Source organism: Poromitra crassiceps (assembly GCF_964638095.1).
Source record: "Poromitra crassiceps genome assembly, chromosome: 1".
NCBI lineage: Eukaryota > Metazoa > Chordata > Actinopteri > Beryciformes > Melamphaidae > Poromitra > Poromitra crassiceps.
This window is the reverse complement of record NC_139623.1, coordinates 19,928,003-19,936,836: the sequence shown is the minus strand read 5'-3', so window position 1 is coordinate 19,936,836 and position 8,834 is coordinate 19,928,003.

Genomic DNA, 8,834 nt, shown 5'->3' with positions numbered 1-8,834 from the left:
CGGTGCTGAAACATCTGAAGAGGCCTGGCTGGCAACCTGTGTTTTTCTTTTTCTTCTTCAGAACAAGCTTATCTGTAAAGTGGCTTCACTGTAGGCTTTCTTGGACATAATATTACTTGGCTGAATGAGTGACAAATTGTGTTTTCGGATATAGGGGCTATCAGCTATTTTACAGTTGTGACTTAAAATGACTTTATTTAATAAAGTCAGTGGTGTGAGTGTGAGAGGAATTCAATCAATAGACAATAACATTGGTGTGTTTAAAATGAGATATTCCACTAAATATGGCTAAAACTGATTCTAAAAAGCAAAAAAGGCCAATTTTTCGCCGCCGGCCGCTAGCCTGCGGCGGGGACCCCCTGAAATGTTCGCCCCCTCTGGGCTGTTAGGGTAGCTCCGCCCCTGAAACCCATAGAAGTAATCTTTGACGCTCAAGGCAACTGCTCCACCGTCCCAACACGCTGCCCTTGCGCGACCAATATAACGACCTGGGCTTTCACTAATTATTTTTTTTTTCATTAGGGCTTTCATTTATATAATATGGGTTATAATATAAATGACCATTGGCCTCCCCAATCCCGAACCAGACCACAGGAAGGAGGGGGGGGGGGGGGGGGGGGGGGGGGGGGGGGCGAAGCACAAGCGGAGGGAGGAAAACAGCGCAAAGGAAAACCGACGTTCAAAATCATCATAAAAGCATTATTTTATTTTTAATATGTAGGCCTATGTTTGATATTCAATATGTACACGTGCATGCAGACACACGTATGCTGTCCCAGTCACTGCTCCACCCCCTCTGCCGGATCTGGGGAGGCGGAGGGAGGAAAACAGCGCAAAGGAGAACTGACGTTCAAAATCATCATAAAAGCATTCTTTTATTTTTAATATGTAGGCCTATGTTTGATATTCAATATGTACACGTGCATGCACATACACACATGCTGTCCCAGTCACTGCTCCACCCCCTCTGCCGGATCTGGGGAGGGCCGTAGGTGGACCTGCACATGCTTCCTCCAATACATGTGCAGTCACCAGCTGCTTCTTTTCACCCGAGAGTGAGTTTCACCGGTGGGACGTAGCGTGTGGGAGGATCACGCTACCTCACCAGTTCCCCTCCACCCAGACAGGCGCCCCCAATGACCAGAGGAGGTACTAGTGCAGCAACCAGGATGTACAGTATCTTGGTTTGTTTGTGTATAAAAACAAACTGTGTGTAAAATGTAAAAAGTACAATTATGGATGGAGATGAGTACTGATAGCTATGTGTAAAATATCTATAATAAGCGATGGGGATGTAATTAAGATAATATATAACTGTTAAAAGTGGTATAGTGATGGTGACTTGCTATTATAATAATATTAATAAACATAGGTCAATAAATAATCATAGTAGAAATATAATAATAATAATAATAATAATAATAATAATCATCATAATAGTTACAATAATAATAATAATAATAATAATAATATTAATAATAATAATACCGTAAAATACCAATTATTAGCCCGGGCCGGGAATAGGTTCACCAGGCAAATCTTTGAGCAGGATCTGCCGCCTTGACCCTCTCCACAAACGTCAGTAATTTTGAGTTGACTGCAGATAGAGCATATTCTCCTTCTCGCTCCCCGCCATGCTCAGATGGGGCTGAAGGGGCAGGTCCTGGATGAAGGGCCGAGATGTGGCTGTTACTCTCGCACTCCCTGCATTTGATGGCTATGGTGCAGTTCTTGGCTAGGTGAGTAGTTGAGGAACAACATCTGAAGCAAATACCATTGTCTCTGAGGAAGGCCTTGTGCTCTTCGAGAGGCTTCATTCTGAACCCTCTGCAGCGCGTTAAAGGGTGAGGCTTCTTATGGAGAGGGCATAGCCTTTTGACATCACCTGCTGTGGAGCTTGAACCATCTTGTATGTCTTTCTCTTGAGAGACATCTGTCTTATGTGCAAAGACCATGCTCTTACCATGTTTCTTGAATGATAGCTCTGACTTTGATTGGGCTGTGTTGTTCATCGTTAGCCTGAAGCTTGGGTCATTGCGTGCGCGTGCCTCTTTGATGATGAAATCACAGAAGAAACCGAATGGGGGAAAGGATACTTGGTGCTCAGCTTTGTATCTGTACCCCTGTGAGATCCACTTCTCTTGGATATTGTAGGGCAACTTGTCTACAATAGGTAAAATACCACGTGCTGTGTCCAGATAGCTCAGACCGGACAGGTACCCCTCTGACTTGGCTGATTCCAACTCTTGAAGAAGGTCACTGAGCTCTCTCAGCTTCACAGGATCTTTGTTGTTGATCTTCGGAAAGTTCAATTGACAAAATATGTAGCCAGACCCCGCGTAAATATGGGACCTGCAGCAGTTTGGGACCTGCTTTAATTATTTTTGTACAAAGATATTGCTCAGCAAAGATTGTAAATAGTATGAAATTGTTTATTTAAACCATTTATTTTAATCAGTTGGCATGCCAGTTCTGGCCTGTACATGAAATCAAATAAAATTTGAGCTGAACTGTGACCTACTGGTATTTACCACTAAACTTTCTCCGCTGAAGGTGAGAGAACATGATCATCATGTGAGCAGATTATTTGTTGCATGCGCTGCCTCCTCCGCTGGCAGGGGAAACATTATAGCCTATCATACTCACATTTCTCAATCAGAGATGTCAGATTTGTAGGCCTACAAAAATCTTCAGAAAATGCCTACACAATTTTCATAACTGTCAGGTGTTGCTGGAAAACGAATTTTTTAAAAGTTCATCACTCACGGATCCTACCCTCTTCAGTAGCGCACTGAAAGTGCCGTGAAATACCAATTAGAAGCCGACTTCTATGCCCGCTGGCAGGGAAACATACCATAGGCACATTTCTCAAAATAATTATTACACCAGAGATGTCGGTTTTAGTGTATAAAAATCTTCAGGAAATGCCTTCAGAATCATCAGATGTTGATGGAAAACGAATTTTTTAACCTGTTCCTCGTTTCCTCGTTGTTCGTCTTCATCCGATTTTTCTTCTTCGTTGTGTTTGGGAGATTCATTCAACAGGATCGCAAAGGTAAAAAAAAAAACATTGAAAAAACTAACCGGGCGTCAAATTGGGACCTGCTTTTATGTACAAAATATGTATCCAGACCCCGCTTAAATATGGGACCCGCGGCAATTTGGAAGTCGGCTTCTAATTGGTATTTTACCGGTAGTGCGCATTTACGCACAATGCGAACGCATAGGCCCTGCAGTAGCCAAGCCTATACACAGCAGTAGTTATCGGACGGGTTTCTTAATGCAGGTGGTTATTATTATTATTATTATTATTATTATTATTATTATTATAATAATAATAATAATAATAATAATAATATAATAATAATAATAAAATAATAATAGTTAGGCCAAATTTACCTTGTCCTCCCGCCGATGCTGTGCCTGAGGCTGGGCCCTCAGTGTCACTCTCCTCTCCTCTCCTCCGGCATCCTGGTTGTCAGTGTATCACGGTCTTCATTTACAAGGTCCCGCAACTTGCCTCATCACCTCATCTCTGTCCCCTGGAGCCAATATCTTCAGTGATTTAAATCTGGGGCAGAGAAACGTGGCCACTTTGTGAGTGGGATACAGGATCATCTTCTCCTGAAGCAGGGTGGATGCGTGAGCACGGAGTAGGAGTATGTATGCTGGATCTCCAAACTTGGGCTCGCAGTGTTTCTTGAGTTTGAAAAACCAGAGCATCACCATATGCATTGTGGGGTATTTTTCTCCTTCCAGCTCGATGATGGCTTCTTCGAAGAGAGTGAGGAATTCGATCAAGTGCTTCAGCTGGTCTGGAAAGATGCCCTCCATCCGATGCAGCTGATCTTTCTCTTCCAGGAGCTGTCTGATGTCACTGTACTGTTTCAGCACAGACTCCAGCATGTTGACTTTGCTGTTCCAGCGAACCTCACACTCTTGGATCACAGTGTTGGCCAAGCTTGCAACAGCACCGATTCTCTTCAGAAAGGTAACGAGGCCTTTGCATGCATCCAGCATTTCCACCACATCTTTGATGCCTTCTGGAGCATTTCTCTCACTGACCGTGTGTCTCAACACCATGTTCAGTATGTGTGCAGAGCATGGGATCCAGTGGTACGGCCAGAGAGCAGCCTTTATGTTAGGGCCGCTATCGCTGACAAAGACAACTTTGTCCGCTGGTATTGCATAACCCCTCAACACACTGGTGATCTGGTCATGGACGTTGTCGCCGGTCTTTTTGAGATTGCAGTCAAATTCCACTGTAGCCAGAATCCGACTCTGCAGTTGCCACGTCTCCCCGGCGGCAATGTAGTGACTTTTCAAGGACTCTATATGCCCTTTTGTTGAACTTGTCTGTCCACATATCAGTGGTAACAGCAACTCCACCGACCTCGTCAAGCACTTTTAGTATGACTTCCCCCAGTTTGCTCTTCTCTTCAGCAGCGTGTTTTTTTGCCCTGTCACACACAGTCTGGCGATGTGGTATGACGGCTGCGGCATCAACAGCACCAAATTTAGCACCGATGGGCGGTATATCCGCTGTCAGCGCGGTTATAACTGCGGCCCGCGCATCTCTAATGCACATGTACAAAAAACATATATATGGCGAATTTTTAAATGGTTATGCTGTATATGTTACGATATTTAATCATTATATATATCATTTATGCAAGATATAGGTGTTGAGCTTATATGACATACGCATATTAATATTTGTGAATGTCCATGTGCAGATAAATGACTGATGACATCATGACTGATGACATCATCTGATGTCACTGATGTGTTGTCACTGATGTGTTGGCCTGTGTCTCACAACCCCTGAGGCGTGCAGCAAACCTGTGTAGAGTGAGTGAGCTCCAGGCATGGGGGGTCAAAGGTCAAACCAGCAGGCCGGAAAAAGTGGCCCAGGCCCGGGTAGAGTTGATCCAGGCAGTGGGGTGGGGGCCTGGGTCTCACAACCCCCAAGGAGTGCACCATACCTGGGTAGAGTGAGCTCCAGGCATGTGGGGGTCAAAGGTCAAACCAGGAAGCAGAAAACAGTGGCCCAGGACCGGGTAGAAGTGATCCAGGCAGTGGGGTGTGTACAACATAGTAAAAGATCGGAGCATTATCATGTTCAGAATATGTTTTGCTCACATTGGACCAACTATGTCAGATGGTCTTAGGGCATAAGGGCCTGACACCATCCTGAGGAGAGCTGGATCAAAGGGGGGGAAAAAATCGGAAGAATTTGGGGTTTATTGTTCTGTATTCTCGTATAGCAGCCTTAACCGAACAATTGTGCCAAATCTGGGGTCTCGGCGGTCGAAGGGCCCCTTTTAATTGCAAAAAAGCATGTTTGTGATGATGAGATTACTCGCCAAAACTGCTTTTTCGCAACTAAACGGGCTGCTGAAGTCGCAGCGACCCCAGATTTGACACATGTGATTGGTAGGCGGGTCTGAACTAGTGTGTAAAATATTGGCTCATTTCGGAAAGCGGGGGCAGTATAATTGCCAGAAAGCGGTTTTCGCGTACCATTGTATATACACCAACAAATGCTTTTTTGCAATATTTTAGCCCGCTAAAGGCGTAACGACTCCAGATTTTGCACAGGTGATCAGTCCTCACGTCTAAACCAGTGTGCCAAATCTTGGCTCATTGCGTCGAGCGGGGGCAGTATGATCACAATAAAGGTGTTTTTCGTCCAGTTTTGGCTGACTTGACCACATTTAATGGCCGTGCGGACCGACTTCCTGTAAACACAACTCCAGCAAATTTGGCTCACAGCTAGGGCACCCTCCAAAGCCTACTGTGAGCAAATTCTAGCCAAATCGAAGCTACGCTCAGAGAGATAGAGCCCGGCACAGCTGACAAAGTCACAGAACTCATGAGAAATCCTGAGTTTTACAAAAACTTTACAATGCTGGGGGCGTAATACGCCTTTGGACACCATCCACAACATCCATTCTACAGGCTAACTACAATACCTACTCTAGACTCTCAAACAGTGTTTTCGGCCGTCGCTTCAACAATGGATTTTTAGAGAATTTCCTTATATGACACACATGTAGATTCTCCATGGTTGGGCCAAGACACCCATGTCACTACTGGGCCTATGAGCTCCAGGGCTGGGCCCTCACACCCAGGGCGGATACCCCCAGCCCCAGGTTGTCACTGCTGGGCCTATGAGCTCCATGGCTGGGCCTAGACACCCAAAACTGACTGCTTTCTTTTTGTTCTTTTCAAACTCTCCCGCTTCATCTTCTGACTCTGACTCCATTTCCTCATTCCCTCCATCCGCCAGCTTTCGTTTCGCATCACCAGGCTCTCTCAGAGGGGACAGTCTTTGGTGCTACCTACTGTACCCGAGTGTGTAATATCAGGGCTTTACATATGTCTACATACTTCTAAAGAAAATGCTACAAAGGAGAAGGAGGAGGGGTGGAGCAGTGACTGGGACAACATGTGTGTATGTGCATGCACGTGTACATATTGAATATCAAACATAGGCCTACATATTAAAAATAAAATAATGCTTTTATGATGATTTTGAACGTCGGTTCTCCTTTGCGCTGTTTTCCTCCCTCCGCTTGTGCTTGCCCCCCCCCCCCCCCCCCCCCCCCCTTCCTGTGGTCTGGTTCGGGATTGGGGAGGCCAATGGTCATTTATATTATAACCCATATTATATAAATGAAAGCCCTAACGAAAAAAATAATAATTAGTGAAAGCCCAGGTCGTTATATTGGTCGCGCAAGGGCAGTGTGTTGGGACGGTGGAGCAGTTGCCTTGAGCGTCAAAGATTACTTCTATGAGTTTACATTAGCCACACCCTAAGTCGTTATATCTGTCGCACAAGGGCAGCATGTTGGGACGGTGGAGCAGTTGCCTTGAGCGTCAAAGATTACTTCTATGGGTTTACATTAGCCAAACCCTAAGTCGTTACATCTGTCGCACAAGGGCAGCGTGTTGGGACGGTGGAGCAGTTGCCTTGAGTGTCAAAGATTACTTCTATGGGTTTACATTAGCCAAACCCTAAGTCGTTATATCCGTCGCACAAGGGCAGCATGTTGGGACGGTGGAGCAGTTGCCTTGAGCGTCAAAGATTACTTCTATGGGTTTACATTGGAGTTTAGTTGGAAAGCCCAAGTCGTTTCATGGGTCGCTCAAGGGTACCGTGTTAGTAAACCAGCAACGCACAAGGGGCGTGACAAAGCGTCAATATGCTGTGCGCTCGGAGTGAGAACGGGTTGTCATGTCACACAGGATTCCAAACGAACTGGAACGAATCCTAAATGCAGAGCTTGCCAATGTAAACACTTGGTTTGCATGCAATAAACTCTCTCTGAACATCAATAAAACAAACTACATTGTGTTTCGTTCAAGTAAAAAGAAAAATGATGCTGAACAGGTTTGTCCTAAAATAAATGGATTGAATATTGCGAGAGTTAGCTCCACTAAATTTCTGGGGGTCCTCATAGATGAATTCCTAAACTTCAAATGTCATATTGATGGTTTAACTAAACGGTTATCCAAATATGTTGGCTTGTTCTTTAAACTACGACATTATCTTCCTCATTCTGCACTTCTTACCTTATATAAAACCTTATTTGAGCCACACCTTAACTACTGTAATGTCATATGGTGCAACACATTTCCCAGTCACCTAAAAAAATTACAGGTTCTCCAAAAGAAGGTCATTCGTGCCTTATCATGGGCAGACTATAATTCTCCCACTAGTCCACTTTTCTGCCGCTATGGTCTTTTGAGGCTCACAGTGTATAATTATCTTCAGAATGCGTGTATGATGTTCCAGGCTGTGCATAAGTTAAATCTTAGACTGTGTGAACTCATTCCAATTCACCTTCCTACACACTCATATGACACTAGAGAAAAGTACCTAGTCCGTGGGAAAAAACGAAAACTAAAATGTACTAGTTTCAGTGTTGTGTGTAGAGGTCCGCAAATTTGGAATGAGCTTGATGTATCATTAAAAATGTCATATTCTGTCTCCTCTTTCAAGAAAAAGTTAAAAAAATGTCTACTGTCAAATTATGTTTGATCGTAAGTATAGAACGTTAAATGCACATATATAATATTTGGGATTGTTTTTGTTTATTGTTTTGTCTTGTTTACTGTTGTGTCTGCCGGTTATGTCTTTGGTTCTGGTGGGTATATGACCAATACCCTACCCTCTGGACATTAATTTCTTGCTTTATTTGTGGGCCCCCTCTAATAAGCTTTTAGTAGCTTCCTTGGGGTACCCTTTCGTACACACTGCATCATTGTTGTATATGAAGCTATTTGTATTGTGAAATTTCTTGTGTGTGTATGAATAAACAAAATCAAATCAAAATCAAATCAAAAAAACTCATTGAGTGCCAATGACGTCGATCGGCGTCAAAGTAAATAGTAACGTTGAGTGCCAATGACGTCGATCGGCGTCAAATGCGTTTTTTGACGGTGGGACGTGGATCAAAGCCTCATGCATCTCCTGTACAAATATTGTAGCTATTGAAGGTGTATAACCTATTTTACGGACCCATTAGGTGGCGACAGTGCTCTCCAGATTAGAGAAAGGTCAGCAAAACAGCAGGAAAAAGCCGTGATGAAAGAGAAACCGATGCATGCTGCAGCCAGAGCCATATAGATTGCTCTGGCTGGAGCTAACGTTAGCTGCGAACAGCAGTCAATCCGCGCCCACAACTGAGCCCCTCTGTCTCTGCTGCATAGTTTCTCCACACGATTAGCCGCCAGAAAAGCAGCACCCGACGCCGAAGGGCCAAACCATTCTCAGCAGTCCGGTTTGGCTTTTCGGTGTCGCGCTGGGAGCCGGCGCACAAAAACAG